We start from the raw sequence: 18,014 nt of genomic DNA on the forward strand, positions 1-18,014 counted from the left end.
CGCTAATCTGACCTAATATGATCTTGATTGATTTAATTTAAGCAACTTGAAGCATGCTCAACTCATTGCCATTCAATTCTCTTCAATTCTTATAACCTATTAAAGATTTATCAATTGAATAAAAAATTTATGAATCAATTGAATTAGTGTATAATGAGACTTTTCTAATTGAAATGTAGAAAATAAAAAGAAAGACATTGTAATTGAAAAAGACATACATATAGTGAACGAATATAAATTGAAAGTTCTCTTGTTTTTTTTTTCTTCTTCTAAGATTTTCAATTGTTATCACAATCATTCTAAGTTACACTTGTCAAGTATATACAAGAAGTATGAGTGTTTGTTGTATAAATGTATAATAATCCTAAATAACATGTATATATTAACCTTAATACCTCTTCTAAAAAAATATACTTTAAATTTCGTACTTAATATACTTTGATTATATTTAGCTCTTATATAATGATAAGGGAAATGGGAACATATTGAAAATGATATGTGAAAAGCTATCCAATTTTCAACCAATTATTATCTTCAACAATAATTATAATGTGAGTTGTAATTGACAAAGTATATTAGTTCACGAGCACATCCAATTGGAACTAGAGTATATATATAGAAGCAACTAACTTTTGGATGCATATGAAATCTATCTATATGAGGTGACCTGTTTTTGAAGATGAAACTTCCCCATTAATATTTAATTAAGCATATACTAAGTATTTTTTGTATTTTAATGGGTTGTTAAGCTTATTAGCATTGTCCATTTTGTAATAATTACAATTATAAACCCGTGACACGTAATTAGCCAGTTCACTTGCTAATTTATAGGATCTATCAATTTAATGGAGTAAGCTCAAAGTATGATGATGCTACTAAATTATACTTTTATATTTTATAGCACATATTATTCTCTCGTATTAGAATATGAAGTGAAATTAATAATTTTGTCCTTAATTTTTTAGCTTAGTTTATGCAATGTTAGTTAAATTAAAGTTCATTAAAAATTTACATATTAAAAGAGATAATAAAAACAACTTTTTTGACTATCGATCACATGATTTTTCATAAAACACAATAATGTGTTTCTTGCTAATATACACAGTACTTGTTTGTCAAAATGTATGTGATCATTATCGTTAATTAGATGAATATTTTTTTTTTTTTTTTGAGGGGGAATTAGATGAATATAATACATGCTAGATTATGACTTTAGTTTAAGATGACAACGATTGATTGATTTGGACTCAAAAATTGCATATATAGTAGATTAATTAATTAACAAATTAGTTAGTTGAATAATGATGATTAGCTAATGTGAAAAGCTAGAGTTTGGCGAATTACTTGTTATATCTTCTTTTCTTATTTATTTGGATTATCTTAATTGTTAAAGGACTTCTCTTGCGCGCCGCCGTCTACAAATTGTTGCGCTTTAGAGATTCGGCTTCATTTCTTTGTTTTTGGGTGGAAAAAGGTATCAAACTCATAGACTATTAGATAGAGAACGTTTTCCAATTGAATCCTTTTTTTAAAAAATAAATAAATAAATAAAAATAAAATAAAATATTCTTAATGATTCTAAAATGCATAAGTAATGATATGGCTGACTATTTACAATTGAAATTATTTGTTAGAGGGCTAAGGGTATGAACTGAGTTGAAGTGAATTGAACTTATTGGAGCTGAATTGAACTGGATATTTTAATTATGAGAGAAGGAAATTAAGAACTGAATTTATTAGAGCTGAAACTGAAAATAATCTAGAGAGAACAGACCCTAACTCAACCAAAAACTTAAATTATGGTACGAAGTCCAAGATTGACTTTTGATAAATGAGATATAAATCCTTGATCTTTGTGTCACATTAGTTGGCGATGAAACCATCTTTTTTTTTTTTTTTTTTTTTTTTGACAAAGACGATGATACAATGTTAGAAGACCAAGTTAACCAAAAACTTAATAGATTGATTTTTATACTCCATCATTAATGATAACTTTATTCTTCACATAAAGTGAATACTGATAATGCTATTTGATCTCTCAACCAAAGTATGTGTAGCTTTGTTAGGATGCACAATATAGATCAAAGATGTCAAGTTAGTTTTCTAACATTTATAGAATTGGATTATACTTAATTTAAGAAAATTGAGAGGAAGAAAATGTTACAACTACTCAGCATACTTAATAAAATCCTTATGAGTCTATCATCAATTTCACTCCTGATAAATCGAGAGTTTGAGACAATGCGATAATTAATTTCCTTAGTGGATGAGTAGTGGTAGTTGTTAGCTTGTTACTATTCTTACTAACGGTATGCATGGATTAACACGAATGGTGAAGATGCATGGATTATGATTTGAGAAGAAGAATGGACAAATCATAAAGTCACTATTAATACCGACATACACAATCCACGAGCGGCAATCACATGCAATGTTAGGTCTCAGGTGTTGACTGATAATATATGCATCATTTTCAAACAATATATACATGCAAATAAAATTACAATTGGACTAAAATCTTTAATGTATAAATCTAACGAAAGTTGTTATATCATACTTCGTATGGGATATATATGGGTCCATTTATTTGGCTTATAGTTTCTTTCTCGACAAGGATATATGCATATGTACTAAATATACAAATAATATATAATAGTAATGATGTATATATCTTCCAACTATATGCCAAACCAACAAATCCAAGCTAAATTAGTTAACTTCCAAGAATTGATGTTTTACCTTACTTGCATGTTTACGAGTAACTTCTCCTAACGTGTACAAGTACGATTTTTTTCACACATGATGTAAGATGCGTGATCTTGGAGGTTGATTGGCTCGTTAATTAATTTTGCATGGATCCGAGAAAACTAATGCCTATAAATGCAGTATCTTTTAGGGGAAAAAAACAGTGGCAGACGTAGAATATTTAAGGTGGAGGGGCACTAAATTAAAAAAATGAATAAAATGCTTGTATAAAGACTTGATTTCAACACTTTTCACCAAACTCAATGCATTACCACTATGACAAAGCTAATTTGATGTTATTTATTGCATTAAAATTTTATTTAACCTATAAATTTACAACTTTAACTTAATAAAATTTTTAAAAAAATAAAAATAATGGGGGGGCCGGTGCCACCCAGGTACCTTAATAGCTCCGCCACTGGAAAAGAAGTTACAAATTAATAATTTGAAGAAGTTAAAACTCATCTAAACTTGTTAGAGCAACAAAGTCATCATAGAACAATCATATATGTGGAAAATAATGGTCTATGCAAATATTTGCTAAACAACCTAACAAACTTGACAATTTAACAAAAAGTAGAGGTAAAATATGAATGTAAATGAGTTTGGTCCAACTCATTGAATAAATTGGATTCCATGTGAAAATGATTACCAAAAATAAGTTGGCCAAAAAGGTAGCCTAAGTAGCTAGCACTAAAAGCAACTAAAAAATATAGATATATTTTATCATTTGTATATACCACTAACCAATCACATATTAACACATAGACAAGCTATAAGCATATTCTCTAATAGCACATTAGTGTGTAAGATTGTAGTAAGAATTACCAAAGTAATCAGGATTTAGTAGCACTAATCTTCAACCTACCCTTATTTTGTAGAGTTGAGTATAAAACAGGGGACTCAACTCTTGCAAAATGTAGAGAAAGGGGACTCTATTTATTTTACAGAGGAAAAGGGGATTGGGGTTAAATCTCTGGTGGTAGGGGGTATTTTCAGGTGACTTAACTCACTTTTAACCCAAGAAGAATTAATTCCCTTGTAAAGAATTGAGTCCCCTCATTATTACCTTGATTAAACCAGACAAATTCAATTCCTTCATTAATCATTACTGCTGATTGGTTTAAAAATAAAATTGTTCGAAATTAAGAAAGTGCAATAGCAATGCAAAAGTTTTGTTCTTGAATTTTTTTTAATGTTTGTTGTCCAAAAAAAAAAAATAATTCTTTCAATAATAATAATAAGAACAAAAAAAAAAGTCAAAGCATGCTCTTCATCTCTGGTTTACTGTAGCTTATTTGTCTTGCATTTGTTTGATTGCGTGATTATAAAGTTGGTAGTAGAGGTGGTCAAAATCGGACCGGATCTTGACAAAATTTCTCGTGCCCAGGCCAAACCCGCAAAAAAGTAGCAGACTTGTCGAGTTTTTCCGGCTGGGATCGGGTTTGTAACCAAAAATATGTTTTAAGGCTTGCCCAAACGCGCTCTATTTTCTAGTCGGATCGATCCAAACTCGGATCAGACTGATATTGATCACCTCTAGGTGGTAGGTGGGTTGACAATCCACGTGAGTCAAGATTATCTTATGAGATGGTTGTGATTTTAAAGAGAAATGTGGAGTTGGAAGGTCGAGGATGTAATGAAGATGTGAAGAAAACAAACATTCAGAAAGTTTTGTAATTCTATGCCTTATTTTTGTTTCAAAAAGAGGAAGGGACTCTATTTTTTATTGGTCTTAATTTAAAATATTTTTTTTCTTAATAAAAAAACACAATTAAACCAAAGGGACTCAATTGTTTAACCAAGGGGACTCAATTCTTTCCCTTATTTAATTAAAACCCACCGAAAATCCAACCCCATTCTAGCCCAGTCCCTTTTTCCTCTGTAAAATAAATAGAGTCCTCTTTCCCCACATTTTGCAAGAATTGAGTCCCTTGTTGTATACTTAACTCTATTTTGTAGGGTATAAAGGTGCAATGGTTAGCCCCATTAGTTACAACGGCAAAATTAAATGCTTAAAATTTGTAATACTTTTTGGTATAATTCATTGATTGCTTGGGTTTGTGAGGGACATATGGTAGTTGATATTGGTGAGATTAATTATCTCTCATGATTAATCAATGTCCCACACTTAATTTAGTGTTATGCTAATGATTAAAGTTTATTTTAATATCCCAGAACTAATGAAACGTACTTTGAGTTTCTAACTGACCAAACTACACCATTATATTAAGGATGAATCACAAACTATTTCTAAAATATTACTCAAAGATGCGAAAGGCTAGAGAGCCAAATTAGAAGCAATAATCAATCACTACTTAAAATTTATGATTAGGCTTAGGAACGGTTGGAAATTTGGAATTGTGTATATAATTTCTACAATTATTTATTCATAATACTTTTATAATTCATTGGCCACACTTCATATTAATTAAGGGCCTGTTGATTGACTGAACTGAACTGAATATTTTATGAGAGAAGGAAATTGAAAACTGGACTGAACTGAACTGAAAATAATCTGAAGAAAACGGACCATAAGTTTTACAGTACAAGAATTAAACGTGAAAGCAATTTATAATTTGGGTTGTGAAGATGTGTACAACTAGTACATCACATTAACTAATAAAATTTTCTTAATAAGCAGGGTACTTGGAAGACCTAATGGAAGCTATTAAACTCTAATTAGCTTATAGCCTTATACGAAGTACTATTTAAGTAGGTCATTAGGTCTCAATTGGAAGCTTGAAAAAAAAAAAAAAAAAAAAAAAAAAAAAAAAAAAAAAAAAAAAAAAAAAAAAACTCTTTTAAGTTCTAAATATGTTAGTGTTTATAAGATTCAAATTCATAACTCTTATTAAGTTGGAATAACTTTCTTATCAGTAGAATCAAGAATTTGTACGGTGTGAGTTTTGTGCCCAATTAGGCTACGTTAGGAGCAACATCAAATTAATTTGACCGTCTATATAGGAATTTAGAGGCTAACTACATGGCATGAACAGAATCAAATAAATATGCACGTACTAAAAGTCGTAACAAATTAAATAGTAATAACCTCTTCGTGTGGATATGATAATCATTCTCTCAATCTCTTATAATTGAGAAATAGCACAATTTACTTAAAAAAAAAAAAAAATAGATAGATACTTCAATATTATAATCTACCAATACCAATCATAGTAAAGTTAATGACAACAAATTAAAACCAATTACAAAAAAATTAATGTTTCAAAATGTATGACAATATATTTGGATATCCTAAGATATAGTGGAGTATGTGACTACTATCATCTTTTATCAGCAAAAGTTTTATTGATTACACAATAATAATTAACAAAAAGGAAAAAAGATACAAACAAGTAAACAACTTCTAAAAAAAGGACAAATTGTCTAACTGTAAAGTATATACAGTGCCCTCAGGTTAGAGATAGATCTAATTATCAAACTTGCGAGATAAAGAAGGTACCATTGTATCTGTATGTACCAAAACCACTTTAAAGTGTATCTTTACACCATAAGCTTGATCAATAATGTAACAGAATCTATTGCAATTTGGAACTATTAAAGTAAACTAAGAATTTGGTAAGGATTACTCCAAAATATAGAGTCTTTAGTTGTGATAAGATAAGTTTGGGAAAAATAAGTTTTAATAAGGGTTATCTAAGTATAACTTATAACTAAAATAAGATCAGCTAAATTCAATTGATTAAGTTTAATTTAATTTAAATACGTTCAAATAAATAAAAATCAGATAAGTAGAACACACTCATAAAATTGATTAAATGAAATCCCATACTAGCTACATCATTTAGCTCAAATTAAGCAACATAATATTGCCTTTAAATATTGCATCATATATTGACTCTAGGTCAAGGTCAAGATATAATATGAGGTAATGTAGCAAAACTTTCCCTTCGTGTACTATTTAATGTTTACGCTTTCACTTTAGGATAAATATGTAACTTACAATTTGATTTTATTTTTAACAACCAATTACAAAGTTACAATCCTAAATAATTATAAGGTTATTTCATTGCATGTGTATATATTTGCACCTTGTGATCGATCACATGAGGAAAAAAAAAACTTTGTTTAAGAAAAAAAAAAAAAAAAAAAAAAAAAACCCTCATTTGTAATGTACAATCGATCATCATAACTATCCAACTAATTAAGGACTTAAGCAGACAAATATTTAGTGCGATTAAAGCAAAAACAAGCTTATGTCAAACAAAAGTTAGTTAACTTTGAGTAGCATAAATGAGCCAACTGTAGTGAAATTGTTCATTGGGGTACTTCACTGGGAGCTTTAATTAGAAGCCTCATTAATTTGTTATCCAACTTATATTTTAAATCAAATGCTTACATCAATTAGTATCTTCCATGCTTTGTCGATGGTGATACTAATGTAAATTTTGTCTCCAAAATAAATGATTGTTAGTGAGCCCATTTTTGGACCCTATGTGTTATCCCTTTCACCCTCACCTTGACCATACCACCTTATATGCATGGACCCCCCTTTACTTCTTTTTTTTTTCCTTAGCCTATTTCATGTGTTTATGAGTTCTAAGTATATATCGTTATATCCCACATCGATGAAGTAAAATACCTCGAGTTATTGCATGAATGTTTTGATATCGGATCCTTTACTTATTGCAGTTATTTGTAATTTCATCGTTTAAATATAGGGTTTGTAACATGATAAATACGGAGTATATTATATATAGTGGATTCTTATAATATAATAAAGAAATGGAGTTAACTAGGAGTACCTTTTATGACTTCTTATATACACTTAAACCGACTTACTTACATACGTATGTTATAAAGATTAGATATTTAAGGTGAAATAAAATTATAGTACTAGCAGAAACTAACATAGTAACATGATGAGTATGTGATTTAGCATTATTATTAGCACTAAAACGAGTCAAAGATTCAAGAAACAAAGCTTGACCAAATTTACCTGCCTCTACTTGTGTTGCTGTAAAAGTCCATAGAAAAAAGGCACAACTATAAATTAGTACTCGAATAAGAGTATATTGTCTGCGAGTGTCCAAAGCCTGAAGCATTTGCACATGGGTGTAGGACCATTATCAACCATGCATGCATTACTATACTTGTGTTTTTGCATTCTTACCACTACTCCATATACTCTCTCCCTGTCTCCGTCTCTTAAATATTGTCTCATCCTCAATTTTTACCTTATTAAGAGTTGTATTGAGTCAGTTGGTGGATTGGTTTATAAAAGTGACTGAGATGGTAAATCTATTAGTAGAAAAGAGTTGTATAGAGCGTGCTATTGCTGACTAATGTATGTAAATTGAGCAATTCTTTAAGGAAAAACAACAATCTTTAAGAGATGGAAAGAGTATACATGTTTCTAAATTCTACGGTGGTTACAATTACAATTAATATCGAAGTAGAAATCAAGGAGGATCATGTGAATCATCATGATGTGTAAAAAAATTGTAATAAATGGAGTTTTTGTATAGTAATTAAGATATAAAAGTCTTGTTAATAGAGTTTGTACAAGAAAAATTGTGATCAAAATAGAGGAAAAAGTGTAACCAACAAATATGAATGGATAGAAGTACAAGGTTAACATATAAGACCAAGGCATAACCATATATTTTGTCAGATCGCAAAAGAGTTGTTTCATGTTAATAAAAAAAAAATTATCGCAAAGGAGTTGTTTCATGTTAATAAAAAATTCCAACTACGTATACTACCTCCGTTTCATAAAGTACATCATTTATTCTCTTAGACTCTTACTTGCACAATTCTACCCACTTTTCATTTCAGTTCATTTAAGTCGGCCTTGTCGGATATCGAATAGCAATTAACCTAGAAAAAAAGAGAGGGCCGGAGGGTGGGGAAGGGTAGGTATACAAGCAAATTGCAAACCGTTGAAGCAGCTGGCAAGTCTTAATCTTTTTAGCATGAAAAAGGGCCAAACCAACTTATGATGGCAATGAGGAAACTATCGTTAATTACGGAGCATCAATATGAAGCTTTCATACTAACATCAATGAATAATGTCCCCCTTTTTCTTAGGTCCATTTTTATTTTATTAAAACTTTTTTTATTGGTCCTTTTTAGGTCATCATTTCTTATTGGTGAATGAATATATGGAACCTATTTAGTCTCAAGTACCACTCGATGAGATGCATATTATGATTGATGTATGTTATGTGATGTATGTCACCTCCATTTCCAAAGATAAAAAAAAAAGGAAAAAGGGAAACAAAAATATAAGGGTATATTGTGTGGTTGAAGAATGTTGTGTCATGTTACTTGTTTTGATCAATTATAGAGCAAGATATATATTGTACTTGGAAATTTCTATTGACTATTTATGTTGATGGAAATTAAAGGGTGCTATCATATCAAATTGGATTATCTTAAATAGAATATAGCAAGGAATACCACTTTGTAATTCACATTGTAAACACAAGAATCAACAAGGATAATCATAGGCACATCAAATATTTAAATGATGTGATATGAATTCACTGAGAATTGGTTGATTCTAAAAAGAAAGAAAACTTAAAGTAATACATGTTTAATTGTTTATCTTTGACTTACATGTCTTGTTGGTTGTTGCTAGGGGCAACAAGGTCGAGTTAATTCATCATTTTTGCATCTATGAATGGATCTTCTTTGGTCCAATGAGGACCTAAACTCAAAATTAGTTATAAACATAAAATGTCTTCAATACATATATAAATGAACACTAGATTAGATATTGAGACTCAAATTTGTCCTACTTCTTTTTAATTCCAAATTTGCCACTGTTCGTATTAATTTTGAGATGATATAAATCTATGTGGGATCTAATTTCATTTAACCTATATACCATGCTATAAAAAGCAAATAAATCATCATCATTCAATTTTACCTCTTTAAGTCTCTAGTACCAAGTAACCACACTTTAAAATCAAGATTGAATGGCCGGAAAAGCTAAATGTCTTGGGTCATCTTTAGCTTTTTTTTAACTAGATAGCTAGGTTTTGTGTCATCCGACTTAAAATGAGAGTAATGAAATGAATTAAAAATATAATATACTACTATATCTAGCTTTGTGTTATGAGAAAGAATTGTGCAAACTCGATTACGGTGAAATGGGTATTAGTTATTGAACTTTTTTTATATATATAATTAAGTTTTCAAACATTTTAACATTTGAAATTTAGATATAAGCTTTGAGACGTTTCATACGAAGTATATATAGGCCCTGTTTGGGAGAAAGCTGAAAGCTGAAGCTGATTGAGTTAGCTGATTTTATTAACTGATTTGACTAACTTATTGTATTAACTGATTATATAAAAGTGTTTGGTAAATAGCTGATAGCTTAAAGGTGATTGAGTATGTGAAATGACTAATAAGCTAATTGTGGGGTAGGTAGTTTAGATAGGATTTTAAATTAAATGAGGTTATAAGTGTCATTTCACAATAATTAATGAATAAGCTAATTGAAAAAGCTCCTAAAATGAGCTTTTTCAAAAAGAGCTTATTTAGTGGAATAAGCTCTTTCAATAAGCTTACTACCAAACACTTGTATTAGCTTGTTTGAGTAGTCAATCAGCTAAAGTTAGTCAAATAAGCTAATATACCCCCAATAAGCTTACTACCAAACAGGGCCATAAGCTTATGATAAGATTACATGAGTTATTAGACATATTAGTTTTTGGAATTTCATGGGGTAATTCCATGTTTCTCTTCTTCATAAACATGGGATTAATCTATCTCATAGGGTAAAACTTGTCTTTTTAACTAATTAAACAAGGTTTAGAATGTAAATTTCTATTTCTCTTTTTCTTTTGCCAAATTACTAGCAATTCTGGCTGCACCATTGAAGCAACTTCTCTCCTCCATGAAGCATCTTTCTCTCCACCATTGAAGCAACTTTTGAGGTAAAAAAAAAATGTAAAACACCTCCTAGCTTCAATTCTAGGGTTAACAATGCCTTTATTTCTCCACTTTTCTAAGGATTTTACCGCCAAAAATGGTTGTCGAGATGGTGGGTTTGGGGTTGGTCAAGGCTATGGTGTTGGGTTGTGTCTAAAATTTTGGTAAAAATTTCACCATTGTCACATTGAGAAGCCAGAAGAAGGAAGTAAGAGAAAGAAAGGAAGAAGGGAGATGGGTGAGTCAGCAACCAAAAAATAAATAAAATATTGATAAAGTTGCTTTTGCTAACAATTTTTTATCATTTGAGAAACAATCAATATTTCTCGTTTTACGTATTGGATGAGGGGCTCACAATGAAACAAATTAGATCTTTTACCAAAATGGCTAATTTAACAAAAGTATTTACCAAAATCGTTAGTTATAAATTTTAATTCAATACTAGCTAATTAGTCTAATTAATTGACTTGGAAAAGGATGACATTCATTTCTTTTTCTTTTTTTTCCTTTTCCTTTGAACCGTTTTGGTTCAGTTTTTTTTTAAATAATTTTGTTCCAAAATAAGTTCCAATAAGCACTTAAAAATGCAGTTTAATGACTGTATTTAAAAAACATTATGTGTGTGTGTGTGTGTCATTGTGTTAATTTCGGCAAATACAATGACACATGGTGTAGCTGACTTAGGGCCTGTTCACATTTACTTCAGTTCAGTTCAGTTCAACTCCTAATTTCCGTCTCTCATAAAATATTTATTTCAGCTCAGTTCAGTTCAGCTCCAATCAGTTCAGTTCAATTCAGTTTAGTTCAGCTCAGTAAATGTGAACAGGCCCTTAGTGATCAGAAATGAGTTATAAACGAGTACAAATGATTGACAACTAGTATAGTTACATCTGATAACTCAACAAGACGGCTCTGAGTTCATTCACCAACATCAAATGACATTTCAACCATAAGAATTCCTTACAATGTCCTCTATGTGTGACTTACCTAAATAACAAATCTCGATTCTCTTAATGACCCTTTTTTCTGTGACATTTTGACAACCCAAAAAATTCAAGACAAACAAAAATGGATGGGAGATCGTAATTCATTATCACTGCCCACTGTCCATCTCAAGCTTGCATTTATTTCAATTATTAAACTTTGGAATTCAAAACAATACATCCTCCGTAACAGATTATTGAAAAGCAAATTTCATGTACAAGTTCAAGATCAAAATAAAGAACAACTTATACACAAATCCAGGTTTGAACATCGAGAACAAATCAAACAACAACTCAAGAACAAATTGAACAAAATGAATTAAAAAACACAAATTGAACACCAAAAATTGACCACAACCCAAAAAATTTTATACAAAATTCGAAAAAATTCAAAGCAAAAAATTACAGCAGAATTTGAAGCAATATATGGCAGCAATATTCGAAGTAAAAATTGCAGCAATATTCGAGCAAAAATTCGATAGAACATGCCCAACTAAAAAATATTTAAATCATGAATCTAAATCAACAAGAACAAACCAACAATCGAACCCCAAAACCTAGATAATTCGAACTTACAAGCTTGGAACCCTAACCGAAACCCAAAACCCAAAGAAAACGAGATCTAGTCAATGATCAAAGCTGTTACGAGTAAAATAAAACATTTTTCTTTGAAAAAAATCAATATCTTATTGAGTAAAATTGTAAATTATATGTCAAGAAATATTCTTTATCAATCTTCTATACATATGTTTGAATGTTTCTCATTCAGATATGAACAAATTTTCAACCTAAGGACTAAGGAGTAGTGTTTAACTGTTTATTGTGGTTGGTTTGGAAGTTTGCTCATCCTGTGGGCTAAGCCCACCTATAAATTCACTATTCTTTTAATTTGTGATATAAAGCCCAGCAATTCAATTTATGAAATTAACAGAATTTGGTAGGTTTAAAGTTTTGTTCAACCCTAAAGTATAAAATTCGATGTACCAAAGCCCAATACTCTTTTATGAGTCATTTTAGTTGGGTCTTCAAAATTTTGCTTCCTTCGTGTGTGTTTTTTTTTTAAAAATAAAAAATTAGTATAGTTTTTTTTTTCTACTAAGCACATAATTTCTTAACCAAAAAAAATATATACTACCTCGATTGCTTATTATGTATAACAAAAAAAAAATTATATCACACAAATAATACCCCTTTATTGTACATAATAAAAAACGGAGGTAGTATATATACTGTAGTATAATGTTTGGGTTGACTCTAATAAACCAACTTCTTATACTAGACAAAAATACTACTCGTAGTTTTTTTTTTTTTGAACGAAAAATACTACTCGTAGTTCATTCATTGCTTTTTGTACAACATAGTACGGAGTAGATATATTTGGTTGGCATTTACAAGAAATAAGTTTTAAATGATAAGTAGTTCCCAAAAAATAGAGAATGATGTTGGTTACCTAGCTCTTTCAAATTTCTTATCATAAAATTCAGTTGATTATATGACCATGGTTTGAACCCACTAACCACACCTCTTTGTGAAAATGATTAGTAAATCCTTAGCTTGGACATGATATTATATATGCCCACTCACAACAAGAGCTTCACATAACCACAATACAAAACCATACTTATCACCCAAACAAAAGTGTATATTGAATTAATGAAATTTTTTTGAGGATTTGTAATTTCCTTTGAAGTGCAATTTGTTAGATGCAAAACTCCAAACCAAATGATAATGAATTATGACGGAGTGTCCTAATAATTATAAATACTACGTAATTAGAATTACTAACAAGATACGTCGTATTATAAATGTTTTATACATGTTGAAATGTATGGCCTTTTTACTATAATATGGATATAAAGTTGAAACTCATGTACAATAATTAAAGGAATTATGGACTTTGTGTCAAAAATCAATGACATAATTACTCAATAATGAAATCTTGTCTAATTTATGAAGTGAGCATGCAATATTTGCTTCATCCTCTCTCCTCTCCTCTTCGACCTCTTGTAATTGCAGATCTCCATTCATGAAGTGAGCATGCAATATTTGCTTATTTCATTATTAGATTGGGTAATAATTTACGTTTATCAATTCATTGCAAATTTTAGTGCTTTTTTTTTTTTTTTTTTTTTGATTTTTGTTTTGCAGATTTTTTTTTGATTGAATAATTGTTTCTCAGAACTTAGTAGTACCTATATTATTCAATTGCTAGTAAAAATCATGATTGTATTGCTGCATTATACGATTTTTGTGATCCATTTAAAAAAAATTAAGTTTTTTAGTGATTATTTATTTGTTGATGAAAAAAAATGCAAGTTTTACAGTATGCGAGATTGAAAAGGGTTGGGATTTTTTTTTTTTTTTTTTGAGAACGGTTGGGATTAATTTCATGTTTGTTAATCAGAATTTTATTTTATTTTCTTTTTTTTTTTAAAAAAAAATGACTTTTATTTCATGATTTTCTTAAAAAAAAAATTTGGTTTCATAATTTTATTGGGTTAATTTGATTTAATGATTTTTTCATGTTGTAACTGAATTGCTTCATAATCTTAGGAATTAATTTCATGCTTGTTGTATATGATATTTGACGGTTTGATTTGTTAAAAAAAAAAAAAAAATTGTTCAAAATAAAAAAATGATGGTTTGAATGGAAGCATAGCAATAGTGCTCTATATAAATTAATAATACCAAACGTAAGAACACTTATATCCTGTAATAAGTTACCTTTTACCAAACTTGCTTCAAATTAGTCCCTCTTAATTGTTACCTCCTTAAATTAGTCCATCCTTATAATTTCCCTCCTAATCATTACCCCCTAACAGCTCCTCTCAATCCAGGCAAGGCCTTAACCTGAGATTCATTACTCTAGGGGGGGCCAGAGTAAAACATTACCCTTTATTTGAGGGGAAAAAAATCGGGCCTAATTTTTGAGCCCAATCCAGGCATACAATTTTAGCCCATAAAAGTTACTCCTTAAATTATTCCGCCCCATTACACTCAATCCAGGCGGGCCCTTATAGATTTATCACTCCTCCACCTTCTCATTACCCCTTCAATTAACTAAAGTTACAAGAAAACTGTGGACTTAATTAGCAATTAAGTAAAAAAATCAATTTGGTTGCAATGTTTAGATCTTGGTCTTAGTAGTATGGCCTACAAACCACCAAGCTGTTTGTTTTTTTTTTTTTTTTTTTTGGTGAAACCAAGCTGTTTGTTGAATTCCCTTTCATAGTGGACCTCGCAATAGTTAAAAGGCTACATGTCTAGTTTTGGTCCTCGGATTAACTTAATAAATGGCTAGTTAATTTGGGCCCTCCTTAATTATTGCTTAGGATTTGTATTATTGACTCCCTCTCTAATTGAGGTAGACTAGACAACCTTGTCACATTTAGACTTTAGAGACAAATTATATTCTCTTACATTGCTTCATTTAAGGTCTTGTATTGTTCGACTTATATGGACTTTTTTCATCCATTTGATGTACGGAGTATTTTTTTTAACATGCTCACAAATTTAGCAATTTTTGTATACAAAGTATAATAAGTTTAGTTTAGATAAGTTCAGACGAAAATAATCGCATAGAATAGACTTGAAATAGAGGTAATAACAAAATTTTATTTAGGATATGGATAATAAGCGATAATTTTTCCAGATAATCAAAGATAATTGAAATTTCATCCCGATAAAGTGAATATGTTGCATATAAAATTGATCGTCAATGACCCATCTCATGTCCTAGCCCAATAAAAATGTGATTTGGGTAGTCTAAAAACATATGGTTTGTGTAGTCTAGAAGACTAGAATTGGGAAGGGCTTTTTGGTTAAAAACCTGTTATATTGAGTCTTATTCATTTACATTTTGTTTCCAATCCAGTTACAAGACTTAAAAGTTCAAACTACAAGCTCTCCTATATGTTGATTGAACCAAAATTTTTAAAAAATATATATACTCCCTTTGCCCTTTATTTTTTGCTCCATTTAATTGAATAAGCTCTCACAAACTGTGGGTTCATGGTGCAAACAAAAAATAAAATAAAATTGAGTGAGTATATAGCAATTTCATCAATTTTTTTCGATCTAACACGGTTTTTTTATCAGCCCTGGCTTGATGTTGACTCTTAACAATCTAGGAATATGGGCATATAATACTAGTAATTTTTGTGATGCTAGGTGACATGTTTTTTATTCTAATGTTGACATATTACTTTCAAGGTGATAACATTATATCCATCTTGCATATAATTTGAAGAAAAAAAAAATTAATAATAATAATACTTGTAGTTCATCTTTTCTCATATGATAGGAGAAGGAGTTCTTCGCATATTGAAAAAAAAAAATTGTTAAAAAAATTGTTTATGCTAGAAATCAAATAAGTTATGTTCAGTAAAAGGTACAAGTAACTTAATATATATATATATATATATATATATATATATATATATATATATATATATATATATATATATATATATATATATATATATATATATAGGTACAAGTGTAAATATTTTTCCTAACGAAAAAAAAAAGAATTAAACTTAAGAAAACAAAGCCTTATATTAGGCCCTGTTCTTTTGAGCTTTTGGCCAAAGCAGAGCAGAGCAGGACAAAGCAAAGCAGAGCAGATTTCAGTAGAGCAGAAGCAGAGTAAAGCAAATTTTAGCAGAGCAAAGTAGGATAGAGCAGATTAAGGCCATGTTTGGTAAATGGCTTTTTGGTGGCTTTTTGGCTAACTTTTGGCTTTTTTATGTGGTCAAACAGCCAAAAAATGTGTTTGGTAATTGGCTTTTTAGCCAGTGAAAAAGCTAGCTTTTAAGCCAAAATGAAAAAGCTGCTTTGAGTAGCTTTTTTTGTTGGCTTTTAGCTTTTTGGCCCACAAATTATCTAACAAACAACCAACAACCAACAATTAATTTAATTACCAAACACTTAGCTTAAACAGTCAAATTCAAAAGCCATTATAAATAGCCAAACATGCCAGCTGGTCAAACAAGCCAAGTAAACCAGCTAACAGCCAACCGCCAACAACCACTTGCCAAACAAGGCCTAAGTTTCAGCAGAACAGGATAAAGCAAAGTATAGCAGCTCTAAAGAACAGGACCTTAGTTAAACTTATAATTGATCATTTGATTGACAGGGGGAAAAACAAAGTTAAATAAACTAAATAAATTGAGTGAATTCCCTTAAATGATACACATAATCCAAATATGAAATCCACACTCTAGCACTTCTCTCCTCTTTGTGGTTGATAAGTCAATAGTTAGCTATGCAACATTGAACATTGTAGACAGGATATCAATTATCATAAGTGACAAATAAAGAACACCTCCTTTCTTACCCATAATTAATTTCTTAATCAAATCATTAGACCCTTTTCTGATTAATTAATCATGTTATTAGAGAGTGTTGGTTACTATACTACCAGATTAGGTAGGAAATAGACAGAAGAAGGAAGCTTAAATTTGGAACCTAAGCAAAGGTCACAATCTCACAATGTCATTTTTAGATATCCAAATCTAGCCTACTGCTCTCTACTAGCAAAGTAGCAAGTTAACTATATACCAAAGTCAAATATTAACTAGAGTTAATGTTAGTAATATGACCCTGCTACCCTAGTCCCTCTGTTGGTTTCGTCTTTTTACGACAGCTCTATGTACAATTAGAGGTGGACAACTTGAAATAAGTCATGTCTTGTAAGCAAATGTGTCGTGTTAGTATGTCTCATGCTTAAGCAGGTCATGCTTATAACTGGTCAAATGTGTCGTGCTGATTTTTTATTATCGGAGTCCATGAATGTCCCAACTCACGTGCCAACCCGACCCATGCCCAATTCTATGTATTTCGTATATGCTTGAGATTTGGAATTTTGTATGGGTTAAATTGAAAAGAAATTAGGGCAAGCTAAAAGGTTTGGATTGGAACGGTACCATACAAAATACATACGAGTAGCATTTGATCGAGTTGTGGTGCATTCATCAACAGTACAGTAATATATTTGGGGTTATCTCATCATAATTTTGTGTTAAAATTATAGACAGGACGAAGCAATAGTCAGTTGTCAGTAGAATTAAGAAAGAATAGGAGCAGAGGCATGTGCAAGTAACAAACATGCATGTGTCCAGCCGTATATCTCATGTGGTTGCAACCTGCAATGCAACACTTGCTTATTGGATTTTATCCTTCATTTTCCAACCTATCCAATCGCTTCTTAGGGGGACCTAAGGATCGATGCATGGGCTACCATCAACTAGTCCTTCCACACGAATTTACTTGTCGTACTTGTCGCATTGTCTTAACCCTTAAAACCAAAAATTTGATGCTTCATAAATATACTGAGTATTCCATAGAGTCCGTATTTGGATGTTCCATCATTATTTACGG

This window comes from Chenopodium album, chromosome 23, assembly GCF_948465745.1.
Source record: "Chenopodium album chromosome 23, dcCheAlbu1.1, whole genome shotgun sequence".
Classification (NCBI taxonomy): domain Eukaryota; kingdom Viridiplantae; phylum Streptophyta; class Magnoliopsida; order Caryophyllales; family Amaranthaceae; genus Chenopodium; species Chenopodium album.